At 43.3% G+C, this 16,489-nt stretch overlaps 1 long non-coding RNA gene across 1 annotated transcript in view; it reads right to left on the bottom strand.

The window, feature by feature from the left end:
• Positions 1 to 15,552, bottom strand: part of LOC149256236 (uncharacterized) — a 75,130-nt gene extending 59,578 nt beyond the window's left edge. Inside the window, exon 1 of the long non-coding RNA XR_016266453.1 lies at positions 15,295 to 15,552. This is a non-coding gene — a long non-coding RNA (uncharacterized LOC149256236). The remainder of the gene's footprint in view (positions 1 to 15,294) is intronic.
• Between the last annotated feature and the right edge of the window lie 937 nt (positions 15,553 to 16,489).

Raw genomic sequence — 16,489 nt, 5'->3', positions numbered from 1 at the left:
ACCTGAACAAAAGTACAATTTCAAGCATGCGAATACATGAGTTGAATTCGAACATGCATGAACATCGTCTGATTACCAGTCAATAATGAAAATTGTTAACAGACGCGAGAGGTACCACCAATAATGACAATGGTCCTCAAGGTACTATAGGTACAATCTATGGCGTGCGAATCAGTGAGCTGGCGTCGAACACCTGTAGAATCATTCGTTCGGAGGCCAATGATGAAAACCTCATGTCGAACACGAAGAACCTGCCATTGAGGCATGCAGGCTCCAAGGCATCGGAAGGGAGCCTCCATATCAACTTCCTGGATAATGAGCTGAAGTCGACAGGAAGTGACCTTGATCGAAGGTGGGCCATAGTGTTTCCCACATCATCGACACGAGACAGAGGAAGAATGTTGTGGTGAATCGGAATTATGTGAGCTATCAGAGGGAGGTTGTCATTCTGCAGAGGTCAACTTCTCTTGAACATATTGGCAGCACGACAGTGGACTTGGCAGTATTTGACAGCAATGGATCAAAGGTCATGGTGACGAGGAAATGAGTAGATGAGAGGTCAAACAGGATCACCCAAATCCACGAAGGCAAGTGAAAAACGAGATGAGATGTCCGCACCCAGACACGAAAGTAGACAAGTGCCATGTTCAAGACCGACATACTGCCGACACGATAATAATTATGGTTCCATTTTCCCCCACCAATTCTGGCGAGTACCCCGGTTATTTTTATTAACAAGCTTGACGGGGATAGCATATGCTTGTAAATCGTCATCTCGACGGACTCCAATGTCATCAATTTTTAACGAGTCTGACAGAGGAAGAACTCAGCGTCTTTTCATGTTTAGAGAGTTTGAAAAGACAGCAGAAAAGAAGACTCCAAGGCTGTCCTTTTTCGTAAAGTTGTGTCTCTCGAGCCCAAAAAAGTATAAAACAATGCTCGAAAGAACCGCTCGACCATTACAACCGAGGAGTACTTTTCATGAGTAGTGATTTCAACCTGAAAAAGTAAAAAAGCAATCGAAGCCACGTCGCTTCGTAACCGTTAACGAACCTGAAACGACAAGGGTCCGACGATCTTTTCGTTTTTACATGGTCGGAAAAGAGTTTAAAGACGACCGCCTCTTATTTACGTTTAACGAGTCAAGAGGGATAACTCGGCGATCTTTTCATGTTTAGAGAGTCAGAAAAGAGCTGAAAGATGACTCCACAGTGACTTTTTCGTGTATTTACTGAGTCCAAAAAAGTATAAAATACAACTCGTTTCACCATCGAGGTTGCGTAAAAGACCTGTCGCTGCACAAAAATCAAGCGTAAAATCCATTTTCAACCAAAGATATATTAAAATATTCAAAAAGTAACTTTTCAAACCTAAGTATAAGTCAAAAAGTTATAAATATGTTGAAAATGGTAAAAATAGAATTACTTTTACTTTTTACCTCTCTGAAGAGTAGCAGTGGTCTGTTTGGGGAGTGAACTTCAGACGATGATTACAGCGAATCCGTGCAACCATTCGGGATTTCGTCGGTTCCAGGTAAGAGGCGCTTCCCTTGGCTCCAATTCCATACATGTTTTATGCCATTTGCTTCCTGATTGAGCCTCAACAAGAGGGTATTGCAAAATTTAGGGCTTCGCCCATTGGCGCGGGTATCCGGCACGGACCCGCGCTAATGGGGTGATTTTTCCAAAAGGGTCACGCCAACCGCGCAACTCAATTTTCCGCTTAAAATTTCCCAATGAATTTTGAATCTAACTGGATTGCAAGCTTACCAATGATCTAATTGTGATTTATGTGTTCTTGTGGGTGCAGGAAAGCAGGCAAAATGGTAGTAGAATGGAAGGAACGAGAACATGATACCGTGGATGCTTTGGCCCTTGAGGATGAAGGGTGTATGAATGCTCTAAGGGACTGCGGGCTTCAGAAATTCTTTCTTATGCCTTACTTGCACACTCAGCCTGAGCTACTGCAATTCATAATTGATCTGTGGGATGTTAATGACCAAGTGTTCCATTTACGGGACCAAGTGTTGGAGCTTGATGTGTCCGATGTCTACTTCATCACGAGGTTGTCACGGAGAGGGGTGAGGCCCATTTTAACCGGGAGTAGACCTTCCGAGGAGAAGATGACCGAAGTTCGAGACCGAGTGTGCCCAGGGGCACAATTTGGAAGGAACAGTGCAAAGGTGGATATTCCCACCATTCCAGACTTGACTCTCAGGGTGATACTGTTCACCATTACTCGAGCTGCAGGGGTGCAGGCGCCCCATGAGGCGAGAAAAAACCATCTTCTGTTAGCCACAGAATGCCTAAATCCTACCATCTTTGACTGGGCCACAGCAGTGACCGCTAACATCAAGAGGCAGCTTACAAAGTGTAAGCGAGGAGGAGTAAAGCAGTTTGGGTACGGCTCAATCGTGGTATCGTTTTTCTTGGAATGATTACCAATTTTTCAGGGACGGGGAGCTATAGTGGTTGATCCTTTTCCACGAGAGCCTAGGATGGCTCGCTGGGCAGCACTGATGCCCAGGGGAGGAGGGGGCCAGCAGATGTCCTGGAGGCCCGAGTTCTTTATATGGCTCTGATGTCAGCTGATTGTGGTGGAGGATTGGCCATATGTAGGGACTGACTTCACCGGAGACCCAGATCTCCCACTGCCCGAGGGAGAGGAGTGGGACGAGGAGCTGGTAAGATCTCTTTTTGTTTTTGATGTTTTATATTTTTTTTTTGTTAATACATGTTTGTCCTAACAAAAATTGTATATATATGCATATGTTGGCCTAGAGCGACCAGTTGGCATGTCTCCTATCGCTCGGAGGAACCAGCCCACTGCCGACCCTCAGGAAGAGGGTGCCGAGGAGGAGGAACTGATTCAGAATCTCGAGGGACTCGCCCGAGGGATTCCTGATTATGTTAGACTGGCAGATATGCCACTAGCATACCAGAGGCAAACAGTGGGGGTGCCGAACCGTGTCCATCGTCTGTTGAGATGCTTGGTGCGTGTGGTGTTGTACTATCATGAGCACCACCGGGACTAGACTCCTAGGTTTCTTTTTCATGCATATTTTTTGAGAGACATGTCGTCTCCGGATGTATTTGAGATGAACATGTATTATTTTTTGAACTATATGATGCACATGGTGCAAACATTGAAACACACACATATATATATATATACATATGCCTATTTCTATGGTTTTATTTTTGTGCTTTATATGCTTTCTTGTATGATGTTTTATATATTACCCAAATTTCTATCTAATACATGGTTAGCCAATGCATTAGTTAATGTGTTCAATTGTCTTGGAATATGCTGATATGTAATGAAATCAAAGTTCCTTTCTGACAATCTCACACGTAAATACAACCTTAGAATGCGATGGTCTCTGACGGAATATTGCCCGTTGAGCTAGTGGACGACAAGTTGAGAATCTAGGTTCATTACCAATGCATGAATGCTGAGATTAATTACTTCAGCAAGTAGTTCAATTACAGCACAATATTCGGCGACATTGTTAGTGGTACAGCCCAAACACACACCTTGAAGATCTATCAACTCGCCATGAGGATCATAGATCACCCACGCCGCAGAGGACAAGTTGCGAGTACTGCGGCAGGCACCATCAGCGAAACCAACATAAGGTGTATCAGACATCTGCACAAGAAGCGAAAGACACAATAAGCGGCAGTCACACCTTCAAAACAAAAACACACACACAACACACCTGCTAAAGTACATGTATGTACAAAACAAAGTGTATAAGCATCACGCATAGTACTTTTTCAAGTACAACCCATTTCGGGGCTTCTCGAGAGGGTTCCCTTCATAGTCAATTAGCTCGTAGGCCCCTTTTTGCAAAACTTTCTTGACAATATAAGGACCTAGCCACATAGGCTCGATTTTTCCTGCCCCCAGCTTATCGTTTGCCTAATCGTATAGCAAGACTAAATCTCCCTCAACGAAACAACGTGGATGGACAGTCTGATCGAAGTGAGCCTTGACTCGCTTCTTTTGTGCTTCAATGGCCATAGAGGCTAGGCGACGGGTCTCATCTAGCCATTCCAGGTAAAGAAGGCGTTCTTCCACCGAAGTAGTGTTGGGAAGTAGTTCGACGGCCAATTTTAATGAAGGGATTTCGCACTCGATTGGAAGGGTAGCCTCCAGTCCATAAACTAGCTGAAATGGAGTGAAATCGGTGGCATCCTTCACGGAGGTTCGGTAGGCCCACAAGGCAGGGAACAACATCAAGTGCCAATTAGACTTATGCATGCCAACGGTATGTTGAAGCATTGTAACCAAAATCTTGTTGATAGCTTCAACTTGGCCATTGGCCTGAGGATAGTATGGAGTCGAACTATTGTGCCGTAAGCCCAGCTGGGTTGTTAGTTTTGTCATCATATGATTACGGAAATTATTCCTGTGATCAGTGACGATGGCTTGAGGGACGCCGAATCGCAAGATAACATGGTTGAACAAGAATTGCGTCGCTGTGTGATCGTCTTCAGTTAATGTGGGCATCGCCTCGGCCCATTTAGTGAAGTAATCGACGGCAACGATAATATACCCATGCCCCCCAACCGAGCGAGGGTTACAGGTCATATAATCAATGCCCCATTTTTCAAAAGGGCCGACGGTGAACACAGGGTGCAATGGAGCGGGAGGCGCACACATCTTCCGCTGGTATATCTGGCACTCATGACAAGAGCGGACGGCGAGAATGCAATCCTTAAAGATAGAGGGCCAAAAGTAGCCAGCACGGAGGATTTTTTGGGCAGTGGCATATCCGGACATGTGACCACCACAGGTGCCAGAGTGGTAGTCATTCAAAACACGCTCAGCTTCCTCGAGAGTTAGAGATCGGCGGAGAACAGAGTCGGCGCCGAGGCGGTATAGTGTATCCCCAATGATACGGTATGGTTGAGACTGATGACAGATCCTTCGCCGAGTGCCTTTGGACACGGCAGGGCGAAAGGAGGACATTTGCAGATATACGATGATATCCCCGTACCAGGGATCGAGGGTGCTAATGAGAAACAAGGTCTCATCCGGAATATGATCCTATGAGTGAGAGGGCAGGGAAGAAGATGGCAAAGAGCAAAGTAACTCAATGAATACAAGGGATTTCTTGGACTTGGCAGTGGTAAATTCCAAGTCGAACTTTTGGAGGATGACAATCCACTTTGAGTACTTGCCCCCCAGCAACTGGCGTGACAAAATGTATGTCATGGGGTTGCAATCAGAAACCACGGTGGTAGTGTGCAGCAGAATGTAGTGACGGAAGCGTTGGATGGCACAAACGACGGCCAAACCTAACTTCTCGACATAAGCATATCGAGTTTCCGTGTCTAAAAGGTTGCGGCTGAGATAATATATAACATGCTCAGTGTCATCATCGTCACTTTGAACAAGAACCATGCCGATAGTGGTGTCGGCGGCGGCCAAATATAGAGTATAGTCGCGATGATAGTTCGCAGGACGCAACAATGGAGCGGAAACAAGGAGACCCTTGAGACGCTCAAAAAACTCTTGAGTGAAAGTATCCCAACGAAAAGGGATGTCTCGCTTTATCAGCCGTGTGAAACCTTTAGCCACCTCGGCATAGTTTGGAACGAATCGTCTCAGAAAGTTTGCTTTACCCTGCAAGCTTTGCAATTGTTGTAAAGAAGCAGGGGGAGGAAGATTCACAATAGCCTCGACTTTAAGGGGATCCAAACGGATGCCCTCTCGGGAGACGATAAACCCGAGAAGTCGGCCGGATTCAACGCAAAAGACACATTTGTGAGGATTGAGTCTGATACGGTAGTGTCGACAGCGAAGAAAGATATCGCAAAGATGGGTAGGGTGGTCCTGGAATTTGGCTGAATGAGCTGGTAGATCATCCAGGTACAGTTGTACAATGTGGCGAATATCATGAAAAGCGTAAGACATTGCACGTTGGAAGGTAGCACTGGCATTTTTGAGACCGAAAGGGAGCTTCTTATAAGCAAAAGTGCCCCATGGACAGATAAAAGCGGTCTTGTGTTGATCAGCGGGGGCAATATTTATCTGGTTATACCCAGAAAAACCATCCATAAAGGAGTACATTTCGCTTCCGGCACACTCGTCAATAAGTTGATCAATGAATGGTGTGGGGAAATTATCTTTAGGACAGGCCCGATTAATATCACGATAATCGACACAAACACGGATGGTACCCTGTTTTTTATTCACAGGCACGATGTTGGAGACCCAATCTGTGAGTGGGATAGGGTAAATAAAACCAGCTTTAAGAAGCTTTTCCACTTCCGCCTTAATAGCTGCAGCCTTGCGGGGGTGTACGGGGCGTAAACGTTGACGAACAGGCTTAGCACCCGGATACGTGAGTATCTCATGCACCACTATGCTAGGATCAATGCCGGGCATTTCTTCGTAGGACCATGCAAAGACGTCACGAAATTCGCAAAAAAGATTGGTATAGAGTCGAATCTCCTCCGGAGTACAAGTGACTCCAATGTGAAGATGTTCGACAATCCCTGGTTTCACAGAGATGTCGATAGGCTGGGTTTGCGTGATGTTCCCCATATTTCCTTCAGAGGACACTTGATAAACTTGGATAGGTGTTTGAAGGGTTTGAAATGGGAGACAAGGAGCAAACCGTTCGAGACAAGTAAGCATATTCTGATGGTCAGGGAGAAACGAGGAACAATGGTGATAATCATGCCAAGGAGGTTCCTCGGGAGACATAGTCTCAATAATGGCTTCGTCAGAAGGGAATATTTCTTTTAAAGGGTCCGAAGAAGTCTCATCTCCAAGCCATGAGGATGGAGCGAACGAGTCGGGAACCCTGCTCGAAGGAGCAGGTTCAGGAGAGGGAGCCGATGCAGCAATGATTTCAACGTTGTTGAGCTCGGAAGGACTCAACGGCATCTCATCGCCCCAAGATTCTACTTGATCAGTGGGAGGGTTGATCCACGGATCAGAACGAACAGTAATCATATTGACGGAAACGACGTTAGGAGGTGGGAGTGGAAAAACACCCATGAGGGCGGGATGATACAAAACAAATGATGAGGGAAACGGATGATACAAAACAAAGACGAAGCTACTGCTTGCATTGCATATGTCCAGCTACGTCCGAGAAGGAGGTTGTAGGTAAGATTAGCATCAACAACTTCAACTTCCATCTTGACCATCTTCCCTTCCAAAGAGATGGGCAAACGTTGGAGTATACCATAGGGACGGGATGCTCTTCCATCAAAAGCTTCCAAGGTTGTGGGAGACTGGCTCAGCGTTAGAGAACCAATAGCTTTCCAACAGGCAACAGACATGATGCAAGTTGAAGCACCTTCATCAATGACTGTACGATGAATCATTTTGGAATTAATAATAACCTGTATGAGGAATGCGATTTGGTGAGGCAGTCTTGGCGTATGGCTTTCCAAATCAAAATTAATCAGGTCCGAGTCGGCCGGGTCTATGCCACCGATGGCCGATAGCAAGGACTTCCTCTAAGAAGGGCAGCCCTGGAGGACTTCTAAGGTGGACATAGCCGACAGAGCCTGAGCTAAGTCCTCAGCAATACTGTAGTGTTGTGCACCACGAGCATTTGTGTTGTAAGAAGATTTCCGGAGTACTCCTTTTGGAGGGGGTCGAATAGGCGTCTCAGTGCTAGGTCTCTCAATGTGGAGCGGGCCTGAACTGGACAGAGGAGCACTAGAGGGGACCTCAGGGTCTTTCCCGGCAGATGACGAATATTCTTTTGTTCGAGTACTGATGTGGACAGGGATCGTTCCAGCCATAAATACTTGAGAACCGAAGGAAGATGGAGGTTGAGAGGGGTCAGCCACCATTTGAGTTTGTTGCAAGGAAAAGGTTTCTTTGAGCATCGCAGGAGTCCCAGGAGCGCCTTTCAACAAACGACTAACTTCGGACCGTCTGGGGCAGTCTTTGGTATAGTGATCGTCATCACAGATAAGACAAGGATACTTGGGTTTGCGCTTGGCACCTTCCTCGGGTGGAGGTTTAGGGGAGTCCTGTTTAGGTTGATCCGGCTTATTCTTCCCTTTTCCTTTCTTCTTTCCTTTCGAGGCTTTGTCTGCCGTGGTGGACTGGACAGAATTGACCTTGGAAGTAATATTCGAAGTGGGTGTAGCCTAAGAAGTGTGTTCATTCGAAGCATTTGATTTTTGCTTCCCAGGGTTCGCGGAATTCTTCTTCGAGGATGAGTTAACAGAACCAATAATACCGTCAACAGATGGTGTTGGCGGGGCTTTGGATGTTCCTGGTCTCGGGGCATCAGGCAAATAATCATACAATGTACCAGACTGGGAGTAAACCAAGTCAAGGTACTGAGCACGCACGATAGCTTGCTCTTCAGTGACACATGCCCCCATCACAATATCTCGTGCTATTGGAGGAACGAACGAAGTCGTAAACCAGTCGGTAAGAAGTTGGTCGGGAATCCAAAACTTGATCATACGTCGACGTCGTCTCCATTCATGGATATGATCAGAGATATGCGTGGCCGTTGTCTGTCTTAAGGATGTCAGGAGCTGTGTACCCGTTTCATATCGAATGGGCAACTGAAAATGAGATAGAAATTCCATAGCCAACGAGTTAAAATCCTGAAAGGATCCGCGAGTGAGCTCAATATACCACTTAGCTGCAGAGCCAGTGAGAGTCCTTTGAAAAAGGCAAAGCCGAATCGAATCATCAAGCCACGAATTCGATGAACACCACAAGTGATAGGTCATGACATGAGCTTGAGGATCTTCATTAGCTTTACCATCAAATTTGGGACAATCATCGGGAATCTTCGTCGGAAGCGGAGGCCAATACGGATTATGGAGAATGGGATCATTGGTTAGTTTGGACACATCCGGTAGTTCTAAGGTTGATAAGAAGGGTAACTGAGGGTTGAAGGACATCTGGGGTTGTGGGTAGGATGGAGCACCAGGGTTCCAACCAACTGGCGGTTGCCCCCATGGGCTTTGTCTGGATGGATTTGGCCCCATAGGGTTTTGTCCGTAGGGATTCTGTCCGTAAGGATTTTGGTTCTGCCCCCCAGCGTTCCATGGATTACTAAACTGTCCTGCAGGAGCACCATACGATTGCGGATAATTTTGATAAGGATTTGCCTGCAGTTGTTGATAATTTTGATATGGGGCAAATGAAGGTTTCCCTTCGGGTTGCTAGTAACCATAAGGCGGCTGGACTCCAAACTGAGCTTGAGAAACAGGCTGAGTTTGATAGACTGGTTGGGATTGAACACCAACTTGCATTTGAAAACCAGATGGGGCTTGGGGTCCAGCCTGGGGCCTAAAACCGGGTTGAGCTTGTGAGACAACAACCATTTGAGTTCCTGGTTGAGCAGCGCCAGAAGGATGTCCTGTAGGTTGGGCCATCTGGCCGGAAGGTTGACCTAGTTGATATTGAGGTTGGCCCACCTGCCCAGAAGGTTGTACTTGTTGGGGGTGGAGTTGTCGTTGCACAACTGAGGGTTGTCCTGACGGACCGGATGGCCGAGTGGGCTGGGCAGTTGGTTGGCCTAATTGGATTTGAGGCTGGCCGACTTGCCCAGGTGCTTGATTATACTGGACGGTGGGTTGACCATACGGTTGACCAACTTGTCCAGATGTTGAACCATACTGGACATTAGGTTGGTTTTGGTGAACATACGATTAACCAATTTGTCTAGTAGGGTAACCTTGCTGGATACTAGGTTGGCCTTGATGAACAGAAGATTGACCTGGGTTACCAGAAGGTTGAGCATAAGAGGTGAAAGACGGACCACCAGAGGCCAAAGGTTGTCCCTGGAAGGGTTGTCCTTGTTGGCTCCCAGGTTGCCCTGTGTAAGACTGTTGGTCTTGATTAGGTGGCCCTTGGGTTTGCATAAGCGATACTTGGCCACCATGATAATAGGTGGCGCCCCAATCAATTGACAACGGGACCGAAATCTCAACAGTCGATTGAGACGACAAAGGCCTACCAAGATGTCGTAAATACTGGTCGTATGGCCCCTCTGCTGGAATACAACCAGAAGAAAGTGGGATGTTTGACGTAGGATCAATGACTCCGAATATAGAGGCCGATGGGCCACTGAAAACGGGGGTCGAAGAAGCTACACATACCGTTGGAATGGTTGGGATTGAGGTAACAAACGTACTGCGCCCTTGTGGAGTAAAAGGCTCCGTGGTGGGAGTGGCGAGTTGTGACCAAATAGAACTCGTGGAGGGAGTCCTAGAAGACATAACATCCTTTAATGCTTTATAGCCTGTAGGTAGTCTCCCAGTAGTAGGGGTGCTACTAACAGGTATAGGTTCTGTTGCGGTGGGAATTTCACCACTCGTCGCAACAGATTCTTCAGTCGAAATAGGGGATACTTCCTCCATATCGGAAGAAAATAGTGGGGCCAAAACACGAGGGGAAGTGTATTCCCAAAAAGGGATACCGTCTTCAGAAGGTTCCCAAACGGGGTTCCAATGAAATTCATAAGTCTCGTCGCCTGGAGCACGAGAGTTAATCGGTTGGATACTCGGAATAACAGGAAGAGTATCACTCGCAACTGGTATCTCGTGAGCAGCAAAGGATGGAGACCCTTGGTCACTTGGAATAGGGGACGAAATTGGTAATTCCGCCAGGATGAAAACTTCACAAAATCCTAAGGAAGCTAACGAGAAAGGACCCTACTCAAACTAACGCAAACAAGATCTAACCGGGTAAATGTGAATCGCAGCCGAATAAATTTTAAGACAAAGGAACTGAACTTGACCTTTTCATGTTTTAAGAGTCGAGAAAAGGACGAAAAGGTGACTCTAGTCGCCTTCGAATGTTTAGTGAGCCCGAAGTGACAAATGCTCAGGTGAGCCTTTTCTTTTAGGGAGTCTGAAAAGGATCAAAAGTGACTACTCTGGAGAAACTAGGCAAAGGGTTTACCAAACAAATCCGTAAAACTGCATATACACCTTGGCAATCATATGAAAACCAAGGACTTTCCGTACAGTAGTCAATCTTCCCGAATGCTATGTTCAGTGCGTTACGGCTTGTAAGGTGGCAGACACGGCTTCCTGTGGATAAAGGATGATAACCTAGTGGGGTCTCCTCATATACTCGACGGTATGTGGGAGCACAAATCCGTGCTAGAACACTATTGAGTCACAAAAGGAGGAATCACCCAACCTTAATGTGAAACAATAGTGACTAGGTTTAACGACGCCGGAACATGTCTCTAGCCTAGACCTCTAGATGTATGCGTTAAGTTCCAATGCATTTTTAGATTCATTCAGTTCATTTACGGTTGATCTTTGATCAGGTTTCAATTTCCAGGTCCTACCGTATGTAATCTCTCACAATTTCCTAAATGCAAGCTATATGCCAAAATATATCATTTCATTCGATGAATGCTAGCTACAAGAGAGTTGAGATCTTTCAATCAAACAAAAAGATCATAAAACAATCAACAATGACTCTAATGTAGCTAATGGCAATAAACGAAACTTTTCTTTAAAGTCACTAATCGCTAATAACAATGAAAAGCTCTAATTTCCATTAATTACTGCAATGCAAAAGAGATTGTTCGTTTTCTTTTCGATGGCAAAATGCACTAAACAAATTTTGAGAGATAATAACAAAGAGTAAAAGAAACAAATTTCACTCAATGAAAACACAATCAAGTCCCTGAAACACCAAGACAATCTTTCAAACCAAGAAAAATCACAAAGACCTCAATGAGCTATATAATCTAAGCCCAAATGAAGCCATGTGAAATCCAAACAAAAAAGAGGTAAATTTCTCGAAAAACACAATAAAAAGTTTTGACAACCACTAGACAAGTGCAAAAAATAGCCAAGAAGTCGACTGGACAATCAAAGAACCAAAAACTCCTACGGAAGGCTCGATGCACAAAGCCACTAGATGCCCTAGGGCTGGAATGTGAAATCGATGGAAAGAGGCAAACACCCGAAGGATGAAGGTCAAAACTAGTCAAACAAAACTCTGACACACTCCAGTAGTCGAAAAATATGTGACAAGACAGAAATCCAAGCTCAGAAGGCTTCCAAACAACCAAACTGGAAAAGTTGACAGGCCTGGCGCGACTGTCAGGTTGTAACTCGCACTTTTAAGGGATTTGTGCAAGTTGTTTTTGTGCAACATGCGCCTACTGGCATGACTGTCAGGCAAAAAATCGTGCTAATCAAGTTTGCTGGCTTAAAAATAAAAACAAGCAGTCCAAGGCTTGATCAACAGTATCCAGACAGACCAGGCAGCAAGAGACAACTTTAAAAATTCAACCCAGAAAGCTTATCTAAGCAAGCAAAACAAGAGAAAACCAAAGGGCGAGACAAACTCCAAGTTGTTCGGTTCGTAAACCAAACCGGAGATTGACTAAAGTGGCGTTGATCTACTTTGCTAATGCAAAGCAATAGCGTTTCGAAGGCTATCTGGTCGTACTTCAGGCTCCGTCCAAAGTTTTCAAATCAAACAATAAATAGCTTCCCTAGTGGAGTCGCCAAATTGTTGGAGAGGTAAATCCCCTCTGCGGACAGAGGCGATCCCCACTAGCCCAGAATGGGACTAGCAACAATCAAACAATGCTAACACGCAGGTTCCTAATTACAAATTAAAGGTAAATGATGAGAGCCTACTTGGATTCCAACGCTAGTGTTGTAGAAGAGTTGACACTCCCGTTCCTTTGCTCGGCCGGTCACGATCCTCACGATCTCCGTGAATGGACACCTGCACATGCAAAGAACGACACAAATACAAGCATAAAATCCAATAGATGCAATTATATATCGGTCAGAAAAGATATAACTCAAACATCATTACAATGAACAATAAGAGTGGAACCATAATGATAGTCATCTATTATTGATAAACAACAAAGAAGAATACAACCATAGTTCTGACGTCAAATCCTCCTTTGGCTGGGTGATCAACTACATATGCCTTGAAAAGCTTGTCGGGATTGGGAACAAGCCTCTCTCTCTTTGATTATGAATGCAAAGAAGACTCTTACAGCAATCTCTTAGACTTCTGAAAGTATAATTCTCCTTATGCTCCAACTAGCTTGTTAAATGCAACAGAACAAGCTTTTATAGATGGAGGAGGAGGAGATAAGATCAATCACACCATCTATGGGATTGGGTTTATCCTCAAAAAGCTATTATGGATAGAGGAAAGGGAGATAAGATTAATCACGACATCCATGGGATTGGAATTATCCTTAAAAAGCTTCATGAGTCAAAAGGAAAAAACCTTCGCGCGTCCGTTTGTTAAAAAGCTTTCCCAAACTCGGTTGGCGCAGGTATAGCTCTGAGACAGAGCGCCAACTGGCGCACCCTCTTTGGAGGATTTCCCCCATTGGCGCGAGTCATACACTGTGGATCCGCGCTAATGGAAAAAGGGAACTTTTTAAGGATATTCTGCAAGAGATGTCTTCAGGGCATATGAAGTCCATACTTAGGGGAACATAATGCAAGTATTTTCAAGTTATTTCACTTCTCACAGGTCCCGGAATGAGTCCTCCAAAGTGCAGGAGAGGGGTAACAGGGACGGTGACAAATGGTGACAAATTACTGTGTAACATGGATATTTGCTACCCTAGCCAGTGGAAACCTGTAGAAACATGAATTGCAGAGGAAAGGCAGTGTGAAGACATGTTAGCAGTTCTATTTTGCGAGATAGTGGTGAGCAGGGGTCAGTTCAGCATTAAAGAGCATCAAAGCAAGTCAAAGAGTATCATTTCAAAGCATTAAAGTGTATCAGACGAGCATTAAAGAGTGTCAGGGTAGAATTAAAAGCAGCAGATCAAAATTAAAGAGCCCATTTAAGACAGATAGTCAGCGCAGAACTACTACAGAAAACAGCTACAGACCGAACCCTAAAGGCCTGCCTCCAGCACAACATTAGTTATCTTTCTCGAGCCGCTTCTATGTTACTTGTAAACTAATTTAGGTTAAAACCTAGATATTATCTCACAGCTTTTATGAGATATAGGTTGTACATATTCTGTTGTATATATACCCCCTTCATTAGAGTTTTGAAGAGGTTGGGTATGTGTAGATTTCCTAGACTCTGCTGTAATATTGAATATTTTGAATACAAAGTTGTTGGAACCAACTGTTGTCTGGCCATACTGGATGAAGAATTGAAGCAGAGTACTTGTCACAGAATTCTTGAATCAAACTCCCGATCAATAAGTTATGTTTTACAGTTTTCTGGTTTATTATATCACCTGTGTTTCATAATCTGAATGGTACATAAAAAGGTTAATTCAGAATTTGCTTAACGGCACTCTATTTTCAGTCTTTATTATTCTCTGTGTTTTCTTCAGAATTAGTATAAACAATGAATTCTTAATTACTCATGTTTCCTGATTCTCTCATATTGAGTATTTGCTAAGGAATTCTTAACTGCTTCTTATCAGTAATCATCCATTTTCCCTCTTTTCAATATGTTGAAGGATTCTTAACTGTCCTTCACCCATTTGAGTCCATTCCATCTGATTCCAGCCTTTATTTGTTCCCTTTTTGACTACCTTTCTCTGTGATGCCATCCTCTGTTAGAAACCAAATCTAGGAAACCATCTTCTTTGACTCCATCTTTCCCAATGGACTGAACTATTATATTTTAGCTCACTATTCTATTTGTATCTCACCACCCAAACTCAAAACAAAACCCTTGAACTTCATAACTAGCCTAAAACCTTTAAAAAATAAAGCTAAATCATAAAGAGAGAGCCCTCTCTGGATACAGATTGGCTAGATTCTGTATCTAAAAGATTGGTTTGTGGTTACCTCGGCCGTATTCCCTTTCTTACAACTTTTGGGAACAACCTGAGTGATAACAAAGTTCTCTAGAAAAAAATTGTTCTGCAATTGTGTAACTGTTGTTTAATTATGTTTTATTTTGTTAAAATTAGAAATTATGTGTCTTGGTGTTACAATTTAGTTTCAGAATTATTCACTACAACGGTGCAGCATTTTCAAAGATTTTTTAAATGGTAGCAGAGCAAGGAACATAGTAAAGACCAGCATAAGTAGATCCATATATCACAAGAAGCAACACAATCATAGGAGAACTTCTGAAGCAACTGTAGCCTCTTGATCAATCCACATCACCATTGAATTTCCCAAAAAGTTTTAAGATCATAATTCCACAGGAGTGCCCGGTCTTGCTAATCACGAAAAAAATATTATTGAATTTATAAACCCTTGCCGATCCTAACCCTGCCTTCTTCTCCATAATTCGGTATACAAGTTTAAATCCTTTGAAATTTTAACAATAAAAATCATAGAAATGAGATCAGAAAAATACCTTTCAAAGGTATCCATACACCTCGGGGTTCTCGGATTTATCTTCATATGTGGACGACATGTTTTCTGCTCTGAATTGCAGCGAAACCTCCAAATCCAAATCAACAACCCAGATCCGATATAATAAATACACTTTAAAAATCTAGTCTAATCTAGGGCAGCGAATAATTGAATATCATAGCAGGGTATCTGCTGCGAAATCATAAAGATTATGAGCAGAGAAAGAGCGAACTCAGTCCCAAACTTGGCAAAGAAGAATAGCCGCATCTCAAACCTAGCAAAAGAGAATAGCGGCGGGAAAATAAATTTTAATAGGTCCATTTAGATTTTAGATTAGCGGCCAAATTAAATTTTAATTGGTTTTAAAATCTTCTAAAGCAATTGCTACGGTCCCTTAGTTTTTCATTAAGTTTTATTTTTATTTGAGCAAAAGGAGGTAAGGAGGTCATCTCACGTAGAAGTTTGAAGATAAGTGATAATGTTAGTTTAATAAAGGCATCAATAAAAATTATATGAGGCTTAGAAATAAAAATTATATGAGGAATAAGTATGTTTAAATAAGGAGGGAAAATGGACTAGTTTTATACATAAGGGAAATATTTATCAATTTTTAAAGAGGTGAAAAATATGTTTAAATTTGTAAATAATGTTATTAATAAAATTAAATAGCTATAGATAGATCATTATTTTTGAGGAAGTTTACTTAGAGTTTAAAAATACCTTATTAGAAGTTAGCTATAGCTTAGAAGGCCTTCACATGTGTTGTGAAGAGATACATAGGATAAATTTTGACTAAAGGAAATAAGGGGTACAATAAGATCAATGTATAGCACCTACTCAAATCACCAAGAATATACCCAAACCATCAAGATGACACACTTCTATGAGCAAAATTATGAAACACCATGGAACAACTCATATTAAAACTTACAGCCAAAGCATCAAGAGTTAGAACAAAGTGTTTAAGTGAACACAATAAAAATAGTACACATTGGACATAATATCATATACACATGGATCATACATATCCAGCTAAATGTGGTAGCTAAAGGAACCTCTTCCTACACCTAGTGTCATAGATGGTTAAGGCAAGATGTGATCAAACCAATGATACATACATGAATTACATATAGATTTGTATACCTTAGATGGAAAATGATCAATGTGACAGGAATCATAGGGGTTGTGATGACAAT

This window comes from Pinus tabuliformis, chromosome 7, assembly GCF_031772625.1.
Source record: "Pinus tabuliformis cultivar Carrire ecotype Pingquan chromosome 7, CPIR1, whole genome shotgun sequence".
Taxonomy (NCBI): domain Eukaryota; kingdom Viridiplantae; phylum Streptophyta; class Pinopsida; order Pinales; family Pinaceae; genus Pinus; species Pinus tabuliformis.
This window is presented reverse-complemented; position numbering and strand designations above follow the sequence as displayed.